Source organism: Buteo buteo, chromosome 12 (genome assembly GCF_964188355.1).
Source record: "Buteo buteo chromosome 12, bButBut1.hap1.1, whole genome shotgun sequence".
In the NCBI taxonomy this organism is placed as follows: Eukaryota; Metazoa; Chordata; class Aves; order Accipitriformes; family Accipitridae; genus Buteo; species Buteo buteo.
This window is the reverse complement of record NC_134182.1, coordinates 16,748,780-16,768,101: the sequence shown is the minus strand read 5'-3', so window position 1 is coordinate 16,768,101 and position 19,322 is coordinate 16,748,780.

The window sequence follows — 19,322 nt, the reverse complement described above, 5'->3', positions numbered from 1 at the left end:
TATTATTTTTACCACTGAGAAGTATCCGAAGGAGAAGAGCAGACCATGTAAGTTGTATGTTTAGCACAAGGCTAGTTTGGGCCTGGGTCAGAGCTCACACAGAACTGCTGTTGTTAATAAGTGGTAACCAATCTAGTAGGTTTTTTGGGGAAAAAAACCCCTAAACTCCCTCTTCTTGAAGATGTTTGTTGTTGTTGTTACATATCCCACAATAGCAGCATACCCCACAACAATCTTCTTTGGCTCTTAAGGTTGTTCTGTTAAGAAGCAAGGATAGGAAGGAACATCAGGCTGCCCAGGAGTTGCCATGAGGCACTGCCACAGTGCTTGTCCCTTCCATGACTCCATTTCTGCTCCTGCTATGAGGAATATTACTGTCCTGCTTCAGCTTGTACAATGATGATCACTTGCTTTCCTACCTCCTCACTGTGGTGAACATGTTCAAAAACCTTGTAAAAACACTTCCACATGGGGTGAAAGTCCAAAGTTACTTTGTTATTTCCATTACCACAACAGCAAAAAGCCTACATTATATCCACATCTCTATTTCTTTATTTTAATCCAACATCACAAGTGTATGTAATATAACAAATACGTGTGGTCATTAGCCCATCCTCTGTGCAGTTTACTATTTGTGTTACTAAAGGCAAATAAATGCCCTCAGACTTCACAATCCTGAAGAATATATTTGGGTGTGTTTTGGTGTTATGCTTCTGCTGGAAATTGTGAAGACTGCAGTTACACAGCTGGCTTTTCATGCTATGACTGCTATAAGCAGCTAATTAAATTATTGCTGACTCTCTACTGCTCAGTGAGTTGCTTTTGGTAGTACCACTTCACATGACCTTCAGTTTTGATGTTTGTACAAGGTTGCACAATCTTGCCCAGCCAGCCTGGTCCAATTCCTTGTAACTGTGGCAAAAAATATGATGAGATGTTAATGAATTAAAAATTGTATAACAAAAGAAAAAATCTTGTGCAAAACCAAAGTATTTTTCATGAAGACACAATGCAGATACAGTCCTTCTAAAAATTATGCATTATTCACTAGCTTTCTAAGGTACCTTTCTCTCTACGTGTGTGGGAGTTCCTTCCAGTGCACACGTCAAAGTATCTAGCATCTCAGAAATAAATTGCTAGGAAAGCTGAGGATGGGCACCACTATGGATCTTGCATAATCTTGTGGCTTCCTTTCTTTGATCTACAATGTTCTGTTTCACAATATTTGCAGGAAGAGATCCCAAAATTTATCAAGCCACACAACTGATTTTCCCCTTGTATGGAATTAAAAAACACTTATAGCCATTAAAGTCAAGACAACAGTTACTAATGACTCAGATACACTGATCAAATCCAAGCAATTTACCAGTACAAATGGAGTAGGAAAATTTTTGTGCAACTGTTCCTTGAAGGAAGCTGGACTTTGGACCTCTGCCTACAATAGCAATGTTTGGATGCATAGTGTCTTGACTGCTGTGGTCTACTAGTCTCAGAAGCAGTTGAAGTGCTAATTTGTAGGCAGAGGCTAGAAATTATAGCCACTTGGCTATATCAGGAGTTGCATCAAAGACTAATTTTGGTCTATACGATGCTACATTCAGCATACTAAGGTTGCTGTGAATCTAGTCTATGCCTTGGTGTAAGAGTTAAGTCACACTTGTTTCTGTCTACGGTAATGGCTAAATAATTCCAACACTAGTGGTAGGTTGTAGTGGACCACTGCAGGCAATTGCTTTTGTTAGCGGGTCATTTTGTTACTAGAAATACAACCTGTGCATCAAAACAGTCAAACTACTCTGATTCCTGTATTGTCCCCAAGCCAGTGGAGCTACTTTCCCCTCTCCCTTTGAATAGACAGCAATGTTCGTAGCAATGAGGTTTTGAAAATCTGGCCCTGAATCAGTTTAGCAAGAATAGTATTTAAACAGAAGTGGCAAATAATTCATTCAGCTTCATAAATGCCCAGAAAAGATAAGGCCCAGATCCTGGGCTGCAAGAGGTCACTCAAATCAACAATGTAATATTCTTTCCCTGTGCTTCCAGCCAGTTTATTCTGAAATAAAACTGCAGTGTACTAATAGACTAGGATCCATTGGAATCGTTCACAGTTCATCTTCTTTCTTAGTTACTGGTAGCCAGGCAGTGCAGAAAATCCATTGCCTGTACAGTAAATACTATATTCTGTTGTAGGAGAGTCATCCGTCCATGAACATAATGCTAGACACAGAAATGATATAGTGTTTTTATAAACTGGATATATTGCACTTTAATGTGCTTTCTGGAAAATGACCATTTAGAAAACAAATGCATTTATTTGTTCCATGGTCAGAAGTAAGTACCCATAGACTTCTTGCAATGGAGAATACGTTCAGCTTACCTTTAAAAGCAGAAGAACTAAACTACAGCACTTTACATTAAAGTTAGATCTATAAGCAAGAAAATATGGTGAAACCAAAGGCATATTTATATCTCCTAGCTGTGTTTGTTTGGTTTTTTTTTCCAAACAAAATTGACCAAACTGACAAATTTCTTCAATTAAAAAAAAATAACTCCCAAACCAAAATGTATAGTAGCTTTTGTGCTTTGGGGTAACAGAAAGCTGCTGATGGATGGGTAAATAAATAAATATTCCTTGTCAAAGACTTCTTATCATTTCATGTTATGGTATTTCTTTACAGAGCTTTCTACAATAAATATTAACAAGGTGCAGATGAACAAATACCCTGCCAGCACACCAGCACCTCTTCAGGACAAGGACAAGTAGGATCTATGTGACCTAGAAAATTTCAGGGGGAAAACTTCTTTCTCAAACACCATCACCACTCCCAATCAGTTTGGAGAGCACAGTTTCTTGCCGTGTCTCAGGATCACCATTTGGTGCAGGTAAGAAGGCAATATCATGGGGTTTTGAGCAGTCCAGACTAGTTTTTAAGCTACCTCTTTTCCAGACATTACTAGAGCATATATTTAACTCTGAGCATTAAAAGTGATGGAAAATGAATATTTCACACTTTACCATCATTTTCTGAGTGTACTCTGATGGGTAATTGACATTAAAATTAAGAGCTTTGCAGGTCACTGAAAATTCCAAAACTGACCCAAAGTGATATTCCTTATGATTACTTTCTCCATCTGAGAAACTGCAGCTACAGTAAGGGCTTATACTTTTGGTGGTTCACATTACTTTGTTGGATCACCCACAAGGAGCCTGGGTCTGATTCAAAGCTCAGTGAAGTCACTGGCAGCTCTTTCCCTTTGATTTCACTCAGCCTTGAACCAAGGACACTGTCAAGAACTGTGCACTTTCTGTGTGGCAGTGAGCACCCATTGCAGATTATATGGTGCTTGGAGCATTCAGTATCTTGCAAGATAAGGCCTTTAAAAGAAAGTTACTTTGCTTTCCTTGAAACAGAGCTTTACTATTAGAAACAGAAGTTATATAGCCGATATCTTTATACAAGAATTATACAGTGAATTCTGAATAAAATAAATATAGTCAGATAACTTGGCTGAAGTAATTAAATCTTTTTAGTATGGTAAATACATTAAGAATGATTAAATCTAGAATCCTCAGCATAGGAAGAAGATTTGGAAAAAAAACCCAGAAGACGAACAGTTATATAGACCTAGAAATACTTAAACATAATGTAAGTTTACTCTGTTTCTGTTTAGGATTTTCTAGTGACCTGCAAAGCTTGCAGTTTTAACCTTAGCTATGCAAGTTATTTAGTATGCTATGGTCATCTCCAAAATTTCTCGTCTGCACATTTGAAAAAAAAGATATCTCAAAGGCCATAAGGCAGAAATCTTGTTTCTAACTTTGGCTGAGAGTGACAATGTTGGTCATGTCTTTGTGGGTTCAATGTGCTGTTTGGTTGTTGCAGAAAAAGAGGATTCCTTACTGTTCCAGCTATGATTACATGCTCAGATACTATCTTGATGGCTTTAGGAGACATCTGTGTGTGCAGTGGGGTGCGACTGGTTGACACAAAATAATTTTTTTTCCAATTTGCTCCATGGTGACAGTAATTCAGACAAGAAGATGATTTTGTGTTCTACTGTAACCTTCTACCTGGCCAATAAGTCCAAGATAATACAATGGATATTTACAAGGACTTTTCTTCACATACACATATATGTATGTATGTATTTATAAGCCCAGTAAGTGAGATATAATTGCTCATATTAACAGACTGTGCATAAAATTATTTATTTTACTCTACAAAAATGATAAATCTCTGTCAAGTTTTTTTTGTCGTTTCATGTATTTATGTGCAAATTAACTACACTGCAAATTGGCAACTTGTTACATTTCATGTACATGCATGTCATTTCTTAAATACCATCTTTTTTTCTATAAATATGAGATGTGATCTTGGCATGTGCTGAGCACCTCTCACAGCCAGTTTTTGGCAGAGGGTGCTCAGAAAAACCTTAAAGACTCAACATTTATGTATGCAGCTTTTTCTTTTACACCAGAGAAAAATGTGTGTCTTGAAAGGACAGAATAGATCAAATACTTCTTAATTTAAGTCATTGAACTACCTGCCTCCATCCCCAGTTTTGGTAACCTGCAATGAGATTTCTGGGGAAAGTGATATTCCCAAAGAACCATGAAATAAAGAAGACATGTCTTTTCCTACTTCAGTAATCTGATTCAGCTAAGGGCTGAGCACGCTATAAAAGGCGTTGAGTGTTTTCAAATCCTTATAGCTTTTAAACATTCAATCACTTATGGGATAATGGCTATTACACATGGTCTGGAGAGCACTTATTTAAAGGCCATAAGTGAACTGGAACAAAAAATCCCAAATCCTGATTTGAAATTTAGGATTTCTGTGCAGATTTTGTCCCTGAGGACTCCTGGTTATCAAATGTAACCAGAGTATATTTACACATGCTTCTTTCCTGGAGCATGTCATAGATACTAGTGTTTCACTAACATTAACCAAGGTAATAAGTAGCAAGTACAGATTTAGTAAGTGTTTGTGATAGTTAAGAAAATAAACAGGATAGATTCCATCAGACTGTCAATCTTGACTCCATATTTTGCAGAGATCTCTAGTAATATTTCTTAGAAAATAATTGTACTAGTAAATTTCTAAAGTCCAAACCCAACTATCAGTAACATTTTAAAGCAAATGTTGCTAGAGATATTTTATTGAATGACAGAAAACTATTTCACGTTTTCAACCCAGTGGGGTCCTTGCATCTTGCAAATGTGAGTAATAAACAAACAAATGCACTCAGTCAAGTGGAATGATATAACAGCAGTCAGCCCTTCCAATTGCTTCCCCTGATTTATGGTTGTTACATCAGATTTATCAGAATGACTCATCTCTAATCCAGACTTTTTTAGGCTGTGAAGAGATCTTCAGCCACATTCTTTGGATACCTGAAGTATAGTCATATGATAAAGATTGATCAGCACATTGAAACCTTTTCACTTCATTTTTCTTTTTTTAATGGGCTTACACAGATTTTGAACAAACACAGAACCTTTGCTATCCCACACATGTAAAATATCTCAAGAAAGGGAAGTTATTTATCCAAGATTACCTTTTGTTATATGTTGAAGAGCAAGAAATGCAGTTCCATACACCTCCACTCAGCAATACCTCATGACCCTTAGTAATGAAAACAGCTGTAAGATCTAACTGTATTCCAGTGGATCTTCATCAGTACAGGGGAGATGGATGCACAGGGAAACACCCTGCTTAGGCTACATCCAGGTAGCTGTCCTGAAAGACAAAATTCAGGGAATACTGAGGAATCAGTGTTTGAGATGTTCTGCTCACTTTCAACACTTCTCCTTTTACATTCCAGCCCCAAAGTAGACAGACAGATATTTCTAGTACTAGTGACTTACTACTAGAATAGGCACCAAATACCTCTCTTTTAAAGCAATCAGCAGACAGCTATTTGAAGAGCCTGTATCAAAGTGAAAAGACTCGGCAGTCTTCTCCACCTAGAAAGGCATGAATCTACCCTATCAGTTATGGCATAGAGTTTTTGCCTGTATGCAGAGCATCAGGAACAGACAACAGCTGAGAAGTGCTCAGGAAGCACCTCGCATGTGTTCTCCAAACAACATCCTGGCTGCCTTCCATGCGTATGGAGAGCTCAGTCAAATCTCATTGGTTTTAGCTAACAGCTAACAAGAAATTTCCTCACAATGTGAGGAATTCACATCAGCAGCCAAGTGAAGACAGCTAGGATTAACCAGATGTCCACCAACCCAAATAAATCCAGTCATCAGGATTTTGCAGAGGGCATAGACACTGTAATTTGCCTATTCAACAGATTGTGCCTTTATGATATAACTGGTTAGTTTCCACACAATAATTCTATCACCAGTGCTCTCTATTGTTGGAGGTAATGTAAACACTTATTGTATAAATTACTGATTGTCATTTTGTAAACAAAACCTTGGAAGACATGTTTAGGAATCACCTTGCAGCTGAGGACAAAAGATTGCTATTAAGATGTACTAAACCAGTGAGAGAGCAGGCTGCTGGCAACAATTTATTTTACCTCAAGGCATTTTGGACAACTTGGTGTTCTATTAAAAACTGAGCATGAACCATCAAAACAGACGCTGTCTGGCAGATATGTCTCACTCTAGAATTATTCCAAGACTTACCTACTTAATCAGCATCTTCTACCAGATGTTTTTTTGAGCTGGTAACCAGCTCCATTTTAAATGAGATGAAAGCCAAAGACTTAAGCTACCCATTAACGCCAGTAGAACCCTCTCATGCACACTGCACTGTTAGGTTGTATTAATTACACCAAAACAAATCCTTCCATCTCACCTAATCATCTCAGCTATGCAGTTCCAACCATGTTCCATAATAAATACTAGATCATTTTCTATCAGTAACCAAAGTTCTTGAGCTCAACTACGTGAATTGAGAACTTTCATTCTTACTTGATACTCTTACTTGCATGGCAGAATATAAAAAGCTCTGAAGCTGTCTGCATTTCTCTACCTAATCATTTCAGTTGTCTCATGTTACCCACCTTGCTAATGAATGGGTTCTTACATTCTTCTGTCACCACTTCCACTGCTACTATTCTTTCCATGAGTATGAAGATCTTGCCAGGACTAGGGCACATTTCATAAACCCTATTTGTATTTAACTAAGTGAGTCTGTCAACCCAGATAACTTGCAAACTTACTAAATTGCACTTCAGAAGGTGTCTATAGAAGGGGCAATGTCTAGATTTAGCCCTTTTGTTCATTGGGAATAAAGAGACATTAAGATCCGTTGCTGCTGTGCTAATGTGTCAGGCTTAAGCGGAGTGTTATTTCATGAGACAGTGAGAGGCTAGCTACCACCGTCTTGCTGACCTGATGTGTACCAGGCTATGAAAGGGAAGTGAGGTCTGTGTTCACTTGCTTTCATTTGCAAAGATGCCCTCCTCAAGGTATGTAGAGGGCATGTTATCTTTTTCCTTCCTTTTCCTCGTGTGGCAGCTATGCTCCTACAAGTGCTGCTGTGACAGTCCCAAAGTTGACACAGTGTCATCTTGATGAGGATGACATGAATCCCTGCAGAGTCCAGGAAGCTTTGGCTGTGCGCAATTACATTTGATGGGACCCCTGAGGTGAGGTTCTGGCTTCTGATGCTCTGACACAGTGCTGACACAACACCTTCAGCACATGGAGGTTGCACAACTTTCAGGCCAGCAGGAGCAAGCTGCAGCAGTCCGAAATATACCTGCTGAAAACTTCATGAAACAGGACACGATAGAAATGATCAGGACTGTTACTGGCGACTGGGCAATGGTGTTTATGCCATCTTCAGCTCAGTCAAAATCAAACACTGCTGTGTAGCCCTTTCTTCCCCCAAATGTGTCCAAATCATTATGCTGTTCTTGTTGCAGTTTCTCACAATAGGCAATTTAATATTCAGAACAGTGATACACAAAAATAGATTCTATAGCTTAACCTGAGGAAAAAACCCTCAGTTCAGGTATTGTCTTTCATATGGAAAAAAAAAGCCCTGTGTTGATTCTGATTGAGTGATTGATTGAACGGTTACTTTATAATGATACTTTATAAGCTGTGCTTGTTAATCTTACAACTTGTTTACAATAGGCACTTATAGGTAATATTATAAATACATAATGCATCAAGAGTGATTGCATTTTGTTGCCTAATCCAGAGAGGAATAGTGTACTGCCAAAATGGGTAGTTATGTGCATTTTATCAGGCTACCATTTCATTAGCTAGATGAGACTTGGCCACTGGACATAAGAGCTTGCACTTATTACTCTAACTGTGTCACTCAAAAGAACAAAGTTTGTGTATGATAAAAAGAAACACCTTCTTAAATCTTGGCTCTCTTGCATATATTCATTTGTGCTCCAGAACATTTTTGTTGCTGGACGTATATCTTCTCTGGTAATGGTGATAATAGGAGCCAGTTAGGACTAGCAAAGCTATTTTGCTTTATGTATTAGCACTTCCATTTTAGAATAATCCTACTAGCATGATTCTGTAGTATTTACAATTTTTATAAGTACCGATTATATTTTCAAAGTCAAAGTGGGATAAAATTAGTGCATTGTACCCTATTGTTGCTGCTTTCTATAGTAGTCAGCCATACATATTGAACAATGCCATATGAACATAATTTTGAGAGGTAAGAGCTTGATTCTTTAAAAAAAACCACTTACATGGGCAGTATGAGCTCTTGCTGAGGATCTTCACCATGTGAATATTGTGCATACAGTCTACTTAATAAAGAAAACCTGAGTTCCATGGATAGACAGGGGCATGTAGGTGGACTTCTGGCAAATGAGCATTTTTTTCACCACTGAAGTCCATTCAGCAGCCAAGAAAACCATATCTTATCATACCATTTGCAAACTCCACTTCTAATCAGGGAGTAATATCTGTATATCTAATTTGCAAATGTCAATAGGTGAGTAGTTTTGGCCACTGGCAATGAGTGGGATTTGGGAAGAGAGGTTTCTGTAAGGCTTACAGGTCCATCTGGGAATGATGGATGACTTTCAGCAGCAAAGATTTTCTATCAAATGACATTCCAAAACAGAGTCTTACAAAGTACTCGTAGCTAATGTCAATAATTCTCTCTTTGCCAGTTTAAATATCCTTCTGAGTCTCTCACACCCTCACTGGTACAGTACACTGGCAAAATTAGCAAGCTAATGTCACCACTCCTTGTAGATAAACACATGTGTAAAGTGTCAGGCATAAGAGGAGATTACAGAACACATATTTCTAAGTACCACTTATGAATAGAACACATGTAGCTCATGGAAATGTTGACATCATCTAAAGAGGAAAGCAAGACTTGCAACCACAGTGGATTATATCATTAGCCAAACTGGAAAGTAATCATTCCTTACAGCTGCCAGGGTCTGTCTCTGCCCTAGAGCTCTTGTTTTCCTGAGGAAAAATATATCACTAATTAAGATAAACATCATGGCTGTGAAAGTTCCACAAAACATGTGACATATAAATCTTAAACATAAGCCTTTTGCAGGTTGATGCATTTAATGGAGCCCCTCATTTTGTGCTTGCTTGAGAAAGATATGTCATTAAGTATGTGAAAGAGGGTGAGGACTATGAATGCAAACACAGAGGATTTCCAGAATGCACACCACAGTGAGCAGGGGTATGAGCTAGTGAAGTTGCTGCAGGTGACACATAGAGGCTTCAGCTGGGATTAGGAGCCCACAGAGGTAGTGCTGCATACAGCTCAAGGCAGAGCATCCCTGCCCCAGAGAGTTTATAGTCAGTAATTCAGGCAATACACGGAAGTTGGAAAACAAAAACTATAAAGTCAAAAAGATTTGTAGGCATCTGCATACCTTCCTGCCCCTCTCCCTTCTCCTAACAGTATTAAAACCTTATGTGCCAACCATGACCCCAGGGTGTTTTCATCAGTCATTGCAGCAGCAGCAGGTGTAGCTTTTGAAGAAATGACTGAAGAATGAGAGTGCCTTACAAATGAGCCCACTGGGTGTTACTTGTGTTAAAAAGAAATGGTGATGTTCATACAAGCTAACAACCAGGAACAAGGTGCAGGCTGATGACAGCTAGGAGGCAAGGCAGCTGCTTGGTAGACCTGAAGGTGAAAGCAATGGGAAGGCATAAAAGAAGATCGACTCTTCAGGACTCAGGACTTAGTATTTGGAGTAATGAGCATGACTAGGGCTGGTTTTCTGGGTGTATCAAAGAGAGATGATGTATGTTTAAGAGCAAGAAAGACCACAAAGAAAGAGATGCAAGATACTACAAAGGTTTAGATGAGAGGTTTACTTGTTTTACTACCAAAAGAAAGATGGGTTTGGCCACTGTCTTGTACGGACAAAATGGCAGGTTAAAAGGTCTAAGATCACAGGAATGACAATAATGTTGGTCAGCGTAACCAAGAACAGGAGTCAAAGTAGAGTCAGAATACAGAAGAGAAGCAGAAGAGCTCAGTTTTGGCCATGGTAACTCAAAGCTGAAGATAATGCATCTTCAAAAGACATGACAGGCAGATAAGCTGAAATGTGGCAATGACTGAAGGAAATATGCCAGGAACGGAAAAGTAAATTTGCAATTTTCTAGCGTAAAAATATTTCAAACAGAGCTCACTGCATTTTTTTCTCCAGGTTTGGTTTGATTTTTTTTTTCCTCAAGGCAGAAAGACTATTTTGCTTAAAGCTGTTAACAAGATGAGGTTCTTGTCACAGAGGGGAATGTAGAAAGTGAGAGGTCAGAAAGGAGCAGTGCTTTGTGGGAAAAGGGTAAAGGATGTAACCTTTGTAGGGATTAGGAGAGTTGATCCAGTGTTTGCTAAAGGCAGAGGAGAAAAAAGCCAGCCAGCTGTTTTGCTGCATGCCTTTGCAGCTGAGTCAGGCTACAGCAATGGATAAGGAAAGGCATCCATAGAGGAGAGAGCAGTTGCACAAGTTGCATCTGCATATGTGACTGGATGTACAAGACAAATATCAGGAAAGGATGTGCATGGAAGTTGTGAGTGTCAGTGACACTCATCTAAGTTGTCTTCAGTATGCGCAAAGGATCTGGAAGAGAAATGTGGAAAGACTGAGGTCACAGTCTGAATGCCTGGTGGAGAGGAACAGCTGATCCAGCTGGGGGCAAGGAAGAGGAATGAGAGCAGAAGGTAGTGGGGAGGTAAAGTAACACCCAAGGATGCAGTGATTGAGCAGGACAAGGTGAGAATCCATGACAGGACAACAAGATGGCCAATAAGCTAACTTGCACAAGCACAGCATTGGCACCCATACCCTACAGTATATTAAGCCCAGCACATGTGCAACACCAGTGCAGAAAACCATAACACGATGGATTTAAACAGGCCTAGATGACAGCAACAAGCAACATCTGTGATGAAGAGAATTAAGTCACTCAGAGCACTGGGAGCAGTATTCTGCAAGATTTTCAGTACAACAGAGGTCAGTAAAAATTATTGGGGATCTTCCACAAAATGCTCAGTACCTTGACAGTTTGGACCCTAAATCAAAGTCCAAAGCCAGTCTCTTTGTACACTTCTTAGCTTCACTCAGGAGCTTGCAGGACTAGCATCCAATTCACTGTTTCTTGGACAGCGTCAGACAGGAAACAGCAGAGCAAAACCACAACTCCTCTTTCTAAGCTTTCTCTTTCAGACTTTCAGTAACTAATACTGAAGACCTCTTCGAAAGCAGTAAACAGCCTCTGCCATCACTGAGCACTGAACAGTCCCGGAAGTAATTTGTTTTTCTTATCTCATATTGTGTTAGAACTTGATTTTTCCCAGTTCATTGTTTCTGCCTAACTTTTAGCAGGCAAAGAACAAAATTACCTGAAATCTCTGAGGTCTGTTATTAACTGGAGGTACTCCAGTCCCTACTTCTTACCAGACAGAACAGTACAATTTCTTCTGTCAATATGTTCCTTAAAACCCAAATGAACCACGTCAAAAACCTGATTATTTTTTTTTTTTCAGAGTGAAGTACACTTTGTATCCACTTCATTTGAAATGCTCTATTCACTAACAGTGGAACAATATTTTCACTAGAAAAAAAAATTGGGTACTTTGAGTCTGACTTACAATCAGAATCTTATTGAATGTCACCAGTGGTTTGGACCAAGTGTTTGTACTTACTATGCTTGATTACAGATCAGTAGGAGGTAAAAAATTACTCCGAGTTCTTATAGCCAAGCCATACTTTTCTTCCTAAGATAGATGTTTGTAGACAAGAACAGAGGTGAGATGTTCTCATAAAAATGGAAGGGGCAGCACATAGCTCGTATGACAGCAACTTAACCCTTTTACCCTTTACCTTAAAGGCATACTGAAAATACATTTTGACTCAAATAATTTGACAGATGCAGGCAGAAATATTTAATACAGAGAAAATTTGGGTTGGTGCAAAGACATATTTTTGAGTTTACACCTATATTTAACCTTGTCTAAATACAGATCTCTGTGTTTAGTAATTATCTATGCATTTTCCAAAGGTTCCCAGCCCTTTCATAAAATTGTAAACATCAGTTTGCAGAAACAAACTCCTGCTTACACTGTAGGTATAGCCAACACAACTTTGGGTTTGGTTTGGTACATCTCACCTATAAAATGTTTTATATCTCCTGCAGGATCCAATACAAAAAACTACATATGAAAGTTCCCTCCTCTCTGGTGTTTGGAAACTTCATGCACACACCTCTGTCATCTGCATAAAACCTTTTCATCACCATACTGTAGCATTTATGGAAAATAACTTTTTTTGCATCTCTTGACACATAGAGTTCCATCAGTCTTTTTAAAAGCAAGTAAATGATTTGGAAGTCCAAATTACATTTAAAAAAAAGGCAGCTGAAGATGCAGCTTATCTGTGCTTGGGCCGGACTTGACCTGTCCTTATGTTGCCCTTCAAACTAGTGCAATGGGTGAGAGTGGCAGGACACCATGTTTCATATTGTATTTTCAGCTGCAGCTATTTAAAACTTTTCAGCAAGGCTAACAATACTGCAGATGGGGTGGTTTGCAGTGTGCAGGTGAAGTGGTCAAATATGTACCAAATGCAATTCATATGTGCAGTTTCCCATGCTTATGTCATTACATGTGAGTGATTAGTTTCCCTGCAACCAGTATACTTAGCAAGTATATAGAGATCTATTTTCCTTCTGTACCATGGAGAAATCAGTACTTTTGGGCTCCTTGGCATCTAAAACAGCTATAGGTTTCCTCGGATGAATAAAACTCAACAATTCTCAGATCATTCTCATAATTCAGGAGAGGGTTTTAGGCAAATGATAAAACTGTAGTGCAAGATGGTTGTTTTTTTTTTAAAAAAAATTATTTTGCCAGCCATGATTATTTATAATTAGGACAAAATTTAGAGAAGAAAAGCTAATTTAAATTCTGACTTCCCACAGCTTTATGGAAAATGCTTTGGTTTTGCTGTGATATATAAGGTTAACAGAATATCAACAAGGAGGAACTGAAGAACTTGTGATAAGTGAGAAATATTAACATGGTAAATCATGTATTTAAAATTACTACTGGTTTTATCAAATATTTCCTCTATAAAAATAAGCTATCACATAAGAAATAGGTTAACTGACAAAACATGACTGAATAAGACATGTGACTTCTACATGTGAAATTTGATGATATTTTACAAATATATGGATGCAAACCATCACTACTATTTAATGCGTATCCAGGAATGATGCTACAGAAGTTCTGCCTACCTCTGGTTTCTGTTAGTAAAATTTAATTTTGCCTATAAGCAATATATATTTCAAAGTATGTCAGTTATACTTAAGACACATTAATGCATTTTTAAAGTAATTTCTGTGTCAGTGAAATTATTGCCTGCTCCCCCCTCCCCTCCCATTGCTGTCACATAGAACTATAACCAGTGCTTGCATGGAAAAGTAATATTAGGAAACACATTAAAGATGATTTATCAGCTGGAAATAGGAAAGAGAGCCAAGTGCAGGTGATGAACTCTTCAGAACCACTGCATTAAGCTGAGACAGAAAAGGCTGTTCCATTATTTCAGCTGACCTGAAATATATAATCAATTGGGACCAAGTTCCATTCTCATTCACTCTAGCCTAATTACATATTATATAAATAGCATTACTCCTGATTTCTACTTACACAAGTGATCGTCAGAATTTAGCTTTTATTTGGCCCCACAGAAAACATGATAAAAGAGCCTTGTAGAAACCACAGCTTGCTAAAGCTCCAGGTATGCACTGCTCGCTGTCTTTCAGAGGTAAGGTCTTAACTTACAGGTTTTACTGTTTGCAAATGGAGCAATCTGTTCTTCAGCGGAGTTGCTCACTCAAACAGGTAGGATTTAGAGCTAAAAGGCAAAATTAAAAAAAACACTAAATCTCCAACATTTAAAAATCAGCCCAGGGACCAGTGAACAAACTGTACAAGTTCTTCAATGCTGCTTTAATATGCTCAAGGAAAAGATGCTGCTTAGCAAGTAGTCTGCCAAATCCTGTATCAGCTGCAGTTTCCAGATAGAAGTAAAGCGCAGTCCCATGTTGAGCACATTATGGTATCTAATCTGGCAGTCACAATAGGTGACTGATGCAAGATTCTTTCCTGGCAGAAAAAGTATTTGACACAGAAGGTTACTTAGCAACATTTAGACATAGGACTAAAATGACAATAAGATGGAAGTTTAATAAGGGAATACAAGAGGACCAAAATTCAAGACTGATCACAATAATAGGAGGAAGCCAAAATGGTATCTTTCCACATAGCCAAGATTCCCACAGGGGATTTACTCATGGGGAAGATAGTCCAAATCTCTTCTTTGGACTCCAGCTGAATTTGGTCAGCAGTGGCTGTGATGGGAACCTGCAACACTCTCTTCAGCCCAGCTATCCTAGTGAGTCATCTCCACCATCCTTTTCATCCACTTTCAGGTCATTCCTGAGGTCAGTGGCAGAGGCAACCTGTGCTCATGCTGCATCATGTCAAAATCCCCTATCTCTAATAGATTTTTCTTTCCTGGGAGTGTGGTGGTCAGGCTTATCCAAGTTCTCAACCCACCACTTTCCTTGTCTGTAACGTGTAGCTCAGCAATGCATGCAAATGTTCACTCACATAGTGATTAACCCTGGGAAAGGAGACAGTATCAAAGAGAATATCTTTTAATAATTGTTTTCATCAGAAAGGAAACCCAGGGATTCCTCTGCTGTATTCTGTGGCAAATCTGGCAAGCAAAGTGTTCCCTTCATGCTCTGGTATTCACTGGGCTCAGTCTGATCTCAGTTACAAGGATGCCACAAGACTAGAATGCCATTACAATCAATTATTTAAAAACAAGAAAAAACACAAATCTGGTCGGTCATGGACTCTTTTGCACTGTATGTTGTGCAGCACTGCAATAGCTTACATCGCTTAATGGTCATTCATCTTTTTGGTAGAAAAATACAAAATGGCTTCCCAAAAGGTAACAAAGCATCACCTAAAGAAAAGATTTTCCAAAGACTACAAGAAATAAATAGACCTACTTTCAGGGTTAATGGTTGGTGTTAGAAAGCTTAGAGCTGGTGAGGGATACTGCATCTCTTACTAATGCGTGTTTCCTACACAGCAACCCAATTTTACATGCAAACTTTTAAATGAGCCTTCAACTTCAACAGCTTAAATAGCCAGTTTAAAAATCTGCTTTGCTTACTTGATGTGTTTGAACAATTGCACTGAAAAAATCCCTTTCACTTGAATAAACAGCCGATCATTTTTCTGAAGTAAATATAGAAGGAACTTGAACTCAAAAAGAGCCGTATGTGGTAATCAGCACATTACTCAATGTAATGAGAAAATAATCTCTGTTTTCTAGAAGCATTAGACGATTGCATGACAGTGGTATTATACTTTATCAGCACTAATACATCAACTATGTAAGTGCACTCAGGAACACAAAAGTTGTTCCCATAAAAACACGAGCAACGCCCGGCATTCCAGGGCTGTTCACGCTCCCCAAATACCTCACGAGTCAATTTGCCAGTCTCATTTTTCCAATGATGCAACTATTTATCTCACATGACTAGGTCTATAGAAAGGTCCCCAAAGAGGAGAGGCGCCCGCCGCGCGCAGGGCCGGCTCCCCACAACAGCGCCCTCGCCGCCGCAACTTCGCCCAGCTGCTGGACAAGCCTTGACTGAAAAGGTCTGGTTTACCTAGGGGACCGGCTCCTCCTCCTCCCCATTTTTATACTACTGTGGGGTTAATAGCTATGTCGTGTGGGGTCAGGGAAGACATCTGTGTCTCAGATAATATGCTTACGGTGATTACCACACATAATTGACTGACCTTCCCTCATTCTTTTCCTGCTGCAGGCCATGGCTGATAGGGTGAGATGCTCTAGAGGAGTTTATTTTCCATCACACACTATTGTGCTGCTGAGCAAATATTTTAGCAAGCTTTGAATGAATCACCTTTCAGGCTTTGGGTTTGACAGTTAAAATATGAAGGCTGTGACCAAGCTAATAATATTAGATTTTAAATCAGCTTTGGGAGAAAACATGGGAAAATCCTACTTAAAATCCATTTATAGATACCTAATAAAATCCTGGTTTGAGTGCTGAAGTCAACGTAAATTTCTGAGAATTCCTGTTCTTTCTTTTGCCATGTCTGCAGGCTTTGTCTTCCCACCTCTCTTGGAACATTTTAAGCTGTTGAGTGGGTTTGTCTCAAAAAGTATCTGCAAGCTAGAGTGTAATAAATAAATAAATAAATATTCGGGCATTGCAAGAGGCAAACTTCTAAGTAGGAAATGCTGAGGTCTAATTTAAGACCCTTCTTTCAAGAGAGAACATTAGAAACCCTTTCTAGTTCATGGGGCTATGTGATAGGAATATACGACTGTGCTGGACTATTCTGCATAAACATGCATTTAATTTTATAGTTGACAGGAGATAAAAATCCCCTCACCATTCAACAGCAAAGCAATAGTTTTCCCTCTTTATATTAAAAAAAAAAGAGCTAAATTAATTTTTATTTCCAATATACACTTACAAAGGGAATAGAATAAATCTAAGAGATGATTTTTTAAAAAAAATACTGTCAAAGGAAAGCTTCATTTGTAACATTAAGATTTTAACTTTCTAATACTGTTTTACTCTAACTCTGTTTTATCTATCTAGCAATTAGTCTATCAATCCGTACATAATATACTCCCACAGGAAACAGTCTTTTATGTATATATGTATGTCCAAGGCTAGATTGTGAACGATTAAAGCTTTGTGCCAGGAATTTTCATATCTATTGGGGAAACAAGTCAATACATAAAGTTGTCTGTACACGCACACATGCGTGTGTGCACACACACACGTACATCTACTTTGTCCCTCCTTTTAAAACCCTTTTGTCACATGGAAAATAATCTTTACCATGCACCACCAGTGAGTATTTATGTCCTGTACTCAGAATTTCAAACTGCAGCAATTTCACTGGGACCTAATGGGCGGAATGATATGATACATTGAACAAATACATCTGTTCTTACTCCTGCAGCACATTCGTGCAAATGAATGTTCCAGCACTACAGCCAAAAAATCTTTCCAACCCCAGTAGTTCCTCCAGTTTAATTTGTCCAACAACATAATCTACATTCTTAGCTGCCGTTTATAGAAATTCATTCGGAACTGCCATCATCTTTCAAACATTTAATATAATTCATTCTCCCCCCAAAATGTAGCAACTGCTTAACAAGGAAAAATATACATATTCTAAATGTATGGGTGATCTTTAGACAAATCTCAGCATCACTTCATAATTATATACTACAAGTTTTAATTAACTAAAGCTCTGAAAATCATAATGCCTTATTAAAATGCAATTAATCCTTTGATTAAAAAACAAAAAGCACAAGTATTTACAACAAAAACACAAGTAGAATAATTACAAATATCATGTACCCATTTCTTTTATTTGGGTGTCACTTATGATGTCTCACGTTCCCTTCATTAATTCAAATACACACATTATCTCAAATCCACAGCAGACTGAGTGACAGTGGCCACCAAACACACAGCACTATATCCTATTGATTTCTGCAAATCCTGAACAATGCCATTTGCATGCTTGTTTCTGTAATAATAAAGATATGCCATTCAGAATTAAAGCACCGGCCAGACTAGTGGCAACTAATTGTGTTGTGTGTAATGAGTGCAATTTCAATTTGATATAACCCTCAGCTTTTCTTACAGCACTCGCTAAGTACTTTCAAGTCTTTGTGGGGAAATAATTGATTTTTTTGTGCTGTGGGCACAAGAAAATTATTATGATCTTTTGAATAATGCCAAAGAAAGGACCATGAATGATTTAAATTGGTATATGAAGAAGGCTTCACTGTGGATTGCAGTTTGACTGACATCCTACTAATGTAGTATCTAGATTAGCAATTTTTAAGGAGGCAGCTAATATGAAACTGGTAAAACGGAAAACATTGCTAACAGGGATTTTGTATTTGTTATTCAGTGAGGAATAACAATATGGGGATTTAAGGCATGTCAGACAAACACTATACTATTACATAATTGCCCTTGCTCTTTTCTTTTATGGCACATGTATTGAAGGGTATGTTTCAATTGATAAATTACACATTTAAAATATGTAGATACAATGGTACAGTACTAGGTTATCACAGCAGCTAAAGTCCATTGGATATGTTGGTCTGTAACCACCACGTACAAAACCTTTTGTTTTGCCTGATTGTAACAGGAAGGTTAGTAAACTTCCAAAAATTACTCTCCCAAAGAATTGAGATAATTGCCTTTCCTTTAAAAGGAAGGAAATCTTTTTCCTAAACTGCCGCCCCTACCAGAGCACCATCCTGCCCATTTTATCTCCAGCACTGTAAGTTTTATTTAAGAATGAAAAGTCAGAAACAGGTCTCAGCCATGTAAATCAGCATCCCAAGCCAAATTCAACCAAATCACCTCCTGTACATAACTAATTGTAGGTTGTTTCAATCTAAAATCAATCTCCCTCTCTCCTTTCTTTTTCTTCTTAAATGACAAATACATTTTATGTAGCAAAAGTGCTGAATAAATTAGGACATTATCCACATTCCACCTTAAAATGCATACCTTCCAAATCTTATTCTTCAGAGGAGGGAATGTTGTTAATTTAGTTGGTCATAACTAAATAGTTTCTAATCTGGAGCAGGAGTCTGCTGAGAATATTGGACAGTTTAAAGGTTAATCACCATCGCCTGGTTACACAAGTGAGGCAGAACTAATTCCTCCAAAGGCAAATGGCTTGCAGTTTTATCAGCAGTGCAGATTAGAAGTGTTAATATACAGAATAGAA